Raw genomic sequence first — 6076 nt, forward strand, 5'->3', positions numbered from 1 at the left:
AAAAAAAAAAAAGAAAAAAAAAAAATCTGTCAGCTACAATTTAATTGAAATAAAGATGTATAAAATGATAAAACATAAATATACATATTTAAATATATCATGATAGTTTGCCATAATTTAAAGAAATGAGTTCACATTCCCTGCTAAATTTTCAAGAGAAGTATAATTCCCTTTAAAAAACCTGGAAAGCTCACGCCTGTAATTCCAGCACTTTGGGAGGCCTAGGCAGGCAGATCACAAGGTCAAGAGATCAAGACCATCCTGGCCGACATGGTGAACCCTCATCTCTACTAAAAATACGACAATTAGCTGGAGATGGTGCTGCACGCCTGTAATCTCAGCTACTCAGGAGGCTGAGGCAGGCGAGTCACTTGAACCGGGAGGCGGAGGTTGCAGTGAGCCAAGATCGCACCACTGCACTGAAGCCTAGGGACAGAGCAAGACTCTGTCTCAAGAACAAAAAAAAAAATCAAAAAGACCTGGAAAAGAATATCTATGTGGTCATTTGTATCATCTGAATTTTTACAAAACTCAAGAATATAGCACTGGAGGCATACTACATTAATCACTATAAAAATTAGTTAAAACTGTGAAAAAAATCAGATTGTAGCTAACAATTTAAAAAGGCCTTAAGATAAAGTCTTAAGTGACACAATCATGAGAAATTTAAAATCTTATGAATATGTCAGAAATTATTATTAAAAAACTTCTAGTTTTTACAAGTATTACCAGAAGTAACGAATGAGAATGATCACTGTAAACTTTTGTTTGTCATTTTTATTTGAAATTTCTGGCTAAAGCAAAATGATGTAAAACATAGAAAGGGGTAAAAAGAATTATTGGAAAGCGTTAGATAAATTTATCATGTCTTGTGATATATATGATTACATAATGCAATATGACATAACAAGAAAATCTAAGAAAACAAATTAAATATATCTGTTAAATAAATTTTCTTTTAATTAAAAGTAGTGGATTCTGATACTATTGTTGTTAAGGCCTCTGGTAGCATTTAGCACTCCAAATGCATAAATCTTAATACTATGTAGATATCATGCATTTGTCTTCCAGTATTTCAAACAAGGTTATTATTTTTTTTTTCTGGTATTTTTGAAAGTATAATTCCTTTTGTATAGAACATCATGAACACTTCAGGATGTTTACCAGTTCTGCTGTGCTTAAAATTAAGTGCATATGCCAACCTCAATCACTAGGACTTTCACGAAAGCTGCTTCCAATTTGCAAACCTTCTGTGCAGAATGGAATGGAGAGGGGGAGGGCAGGAAAAGAGACCTAGCGTGCACTGTTGATAAACAGTGGTCTAGAGATAGCGCATGTCTTAATGATACAAATCTTGTTTTTCTAAATATGCATCTTGTATCCACAAAAAGTTTTAAATGGCTCCAATAAATGCTTTCTAAAGTACATACATTCTAAAGCTATTTTTCTGTTTTTGAAAGGGGAGCCATTATGTAAAAGTGCCTCAATATAAGCAGGACCAATATTAGAGAACTAAGAAGAAGGTCTCTGTCCTAATCTGCATTCATTTAGAAATCTATTTTAATATTACAACTATGTATTAATAGAAGAAGATTCTGAAGCACTTATGATTTGTAATCAGAAAAGGGTAAATGGCCTAAAATATGAAAATTGTTTAATAAAATACATTTAAATGATTAAACAAAAATCAGTCAGGAATATAAATTGGATAGTTACTTTGTAATAGGCAACGTGAAGAACTGCGGAAAATGACAACTACATTGTACGAATATAGATAACATCACAAATATTTACATATATAAAACATATGGTATATATAGTATATTGTTTATCTAATTTCATCTCTGTGACTTCCCTAAATTTAGACATTTTCTCTGTTTTACAAATGGGAAATTTGTAGCTCTAAGAAACAAATGGCTTTTCCAAAATCATATTAGTATTCTGCAGAAATTATATTTGCACATATATTGGTCTAATTCCAATACTGGGAAATCAACTATTTTAATCAGCCATGTAGATCAGTTTAATCAATCAAATTAATCAGTTATTTTAGTTAATTATCCAAGGTAGTTTAAATATTTTGAACATAATATTAAAAAGTATGTAGAATTATCTTAATTGCATATATGAGCTTGTGTGTGTGTCAATTTCTAGAATAAATTTATACAAGCAAGAAAATATGTGACTATGAAAAAATGATCACTATACTTTTTTCTAAAACTAAAGAGTGACTATGTTATTACAATATTGCTTCTGTATTTGTCATATTTCTTAAAATCAGTTATGCTCAATGATACTCACAAACTTTCTGAAAAATGGAATCTAGTAACCAAATTTTATTTGTTAACAGTCATGAAAGGAATGAATAGATTTTTTTTTCTGAAAAAGTACAAGCAGTGTTATAGGTGATTTATTAAGAATATGAGAAATATATTAGTTGATACAAGAGCATAAATGTCTAGACTTTTTTAATTTTTAAAATGTCACAAAACAATTCTATAATAATTCAATGGGATGAATGACAAAAATTGCTTTGGTCTCTGTTTAAATGAAGCAAGGACACTAGTTACCTGATCTGATGTGGTATAAAAATATTGTTTTAACCAACAGGCTTTCCATAAAGATCGTATTTGTTTAGGAAAATAACCAAATAGGGTTTTTAGAGGATAGAAGTTTTAATGCTAAGGCCATGGATGGAAGAAGATACTCCTGTCCTAAGTTAATTTCTTAGCAGGATAATCAGAAATGTAAAGGAAGTTAGAGAAGGGGTAATAGAGAGGGAAGAGAAAAGGTAAACCCACTTGTTGAGTGGGCTGAAGCACAAGTTACAGGAAGGGAGTGAAGGAAGGAAAATGAGCCTTAAAGATATTTTTCATTTGTCATAATTACAGATCTTTATTTATTTATTTCAACTTATGTTTTAAAGTAATTGTTTGCCAAACGTGATGATGCATAAGGTGAAATTTTAAAGATCCACACTGTCATGGTCGTAACTTGTGATGCTGGTGGGGGAGAAGGGCTGACAGAAATTAAGAAGTAGAAAAATAGATCAAAATATATACTCAGGATGAGACAGGGAATATAAAATAATCAGTAAAGGTAAGCATGAGTTGAGTAGCTGGAATGCTGAACCTTCAGAGAGGTGAACAGAGCTAACCTGTCTGAGCTGGCAATATTTGCCGTGAAGGCTAAATGATTGGAAGTAAAGCTCTTTAGGAGAAGAGGACCCCAGGCCCTTGTTTGGAAAGGTCTAGGGTCTATGTTTGGAAAAAATTTTGGCTAACTTTAGCAACTGTGTCACTGACTGTGGGGAGATTTATAAAGATATAGCTGGAGAGAGAGAGTTAGCATTTCCAGTCATAAGTACTAATGGAAGAAAAGGAGAATTTTAATCTAAAGAGTTGCTTAACTATTAGTTACTGATCTCAATCTCCAAAAAACAAATAAAAAAAAGACACACATAATACAGAAAAACTTTAATATATAAAATATATGTTTAGTGTGAGTCTTATTCGGTAGAGTGGGAAGAAAATTGCTGCCATCAAGAAGGGATTGTGCAGAGCATTTAACTCACCCCAATATCAAAAGAAAAAAAAATTGTAAAACGAAAAAAAAGAAGTCTTTTCTGTGGTGCCTCAGAGGCATTCAGGTGCTTCCAGATGAAGCTGAACATCTCCTTCCCAGTCACTGGCTGTCAGAAACTCACTGAAGTGGACGATGAATGCAAACTTCGTGCTTTTTATGAGAAGCGTATGGCCACAGAAGCTGCTGCTGAAGCTCTGGGTGAAGAATGGAAGGGTTATGTGGTTCGAATCCGTGGTGGGAACAACAAACAAGGTTTCCCCATGAAACAGGGTGTCTTGACCCATGGCCATGTCTGCCTGCTACTGAGTAAGGGGCATTCCTGCTACAGGCCGAAGAGAACTGGAGAAAGAAAGAGAAAATCAGTTTGTGGTTGCATTGTGGATGCCAATCTGAGCGTTCTCAACTTGGTTATCGTAAAAAAAAAAAAAAAAAAAAAAAAAAAAAGGAGAGAAAGATATTCCTGAACTGACGGATAACCACCGTGCCTCGTCGCCTGGGGCCCATAAGAGCTAGCAGACTCTGCAAACTTTCCAATCTCCCTAAAGAAGATGACGGCCGCCAGCATGTTGTAAGAAAGCCCTTAAACAAAGAAGGTAAGAAACCTAAGACGAAAGCACCCAAGATTCAACGTCTTGTGACTCCACATGTCCTGCAGCACAAACGGCGGCGTATTGCTCTGAAGAAGCAGCGTACTAAGAACAATAAGGAAGAGGCTGCAGAATATGCTAAATTTTTGGCCAACACAATGAAGGAGGCTAAAGAGAAGCACCAGGAACAAATTGCACAAAGAAGCAGACTTTCCTCTCTGAGAGCTTCTACTTCTAAATCTGAATCCAGTAAGAAATAAGATTTTTTGAGTAACACATAAGTAAGATCAGAAGACTCAAAAAAGAAAAAAGAAAAGAAATATATACTAAGAATTTTACACATAACTGTTATGATGGTTTGTGGTCACATTTGCTACATCTTGACAGATGGCATGTGTAATACAATGTATATATTGATTTTCTTTCCAAAGTGTCATGAAATATGGCGAAAACACGCCTTAAATTTATTATATTTCAAATATGAATTTTAAGAAGAGACAAAATGTCTAATTAACAAATATCCTGTACCTGAGATCTTTAGGCCTAAATTGGACTGAAATACAAATAGCTGACACCTTTATCTGATGTAAATACTATCAATAATGTTTCAAATATGTGGACACGGCCATTGACACTAAATCTTCTATTTTTACGAGGGTATCAGGGTACATTCGGTTCAAATAAGGAAATATCAACTGAGTGTCTTATTGAGGCAGGTGGTACTCTAGGTGGTTTTATGAGTCAGAATTATCACGCAGGCCTAATCCTTGGCTCTTTTCATTTTTCTATCAGCATTCTTTTTTTTTTATTATAGCACTTTAGGCTTTGGGGTACATGTGAAGAACGTGCAAGATTGTTGCATAGGTACACTCGTGGCAGTGTGATGTGCTGCCTTCCTCCCCTTCACCTATATCTGGCATTTCTCCCCTTGCTATCTCTCCCCACCTCCCAACCTCCCCGTCCCTCCCCCATTTCCCCCCAACAGTCCCAGTGTGTAGTGCTCCCCTCCCTGTGTCCATGTGTTCTCGTTGTTCAACACCCACCTATAAGTGAGAACATGTGGTGTTAGATTTTCTGTGTCAGTTTGCTGAGAATGATGGTTTCCAGGTTCATCCATGTCCCTACAAAGGACACAAACTCATCATTTTTGGTGGCTGCATAATATTCCATGGTGTATATGTACCACATTTTCCCTGTCCAGTCTATCATGGATGGGCATTTGGGTTGGTTCCAGGTCTTTGCTATTGTAAACAGTGCTGCAATGAGCATTCGTGTGCATGTGTCCTTATAGTAGAACAATTTATAATCCTTTGGATATATACCCAGTAATGGGATTGCTGGGTCAAATGGAATTTCTATTTCTAGGTCCTTAAGGAATCGCCACACTGTCTTCCACAATCGTTGAACTAATTTACACTCCCACCAACAGTGTAAAAGTGTTCCTATTTCTCCACTTCCTCTCCAGCATCTGTTGTCTCCAGATTTTTTAATGATCATCATTCTAACTGGTGTGAGATGGTATCTCAATGTAGTTTTGATTTGCATTCCTCTAATGACCAGTGATGATGAGCATTTTTTCACATGTTTGTTGGCCTCATGTATGTCTTCTTTTGTAAAGTGTCTGTTCATATCCTTCGCCCACTTTTGAATGGACTTGTTTGTTTTTTTCTTGTAGATCTGTTTTAGTTCTTTGTAAATTCTGGATATCAGCCCTTTGTCAGATGGGTAGACTGCAAAAATTTTTTCCCATTCTGTTGGTTGCTGATTCACTCTAATGACTGTTTCTTTTGCCGTGCAGAAGCTGTGGAGTTTGATTAGGTCCCATTTGTCCATCGGCATTCTTATCATAGTACTTCTCTTTTCATTATGGTAAGATAGCTGCTGTAACTGTAGTGATTCCATCT

The 6076-nt window shown here is 35.4% G+C and overlaps 1 pseudogene; it reads left to right on the forward strand.

Annotated features, from left to right (window-relative positions):
• The first annotated feature begins 3659 nt into the window (after positions 1 to 3659).
• Positions 3660 to 4432, forward strand: LOC108287132 (annotated as a pseudogene).
• The last annotated feature ends 1644 nt before the right edge of the window (positions 4433 to 6076 follow it).

Source organism: Cebus imitator, unplaced genomic scaffold, assembly GCF_001604975.1.
Source record: "Cebus imitator isolate Cc_AM_T3 unplaced genomic scaffold, Cebus_imitator-1.0 Scaffold337, whole genome shotgun sequence".
NCBI classification, from domain to species: domain Eukaryota; kingdom Metazoa; phylum Chordata; class Mammalia; order Primates; family Cebidae; genus Cebus; species Cebus imitator.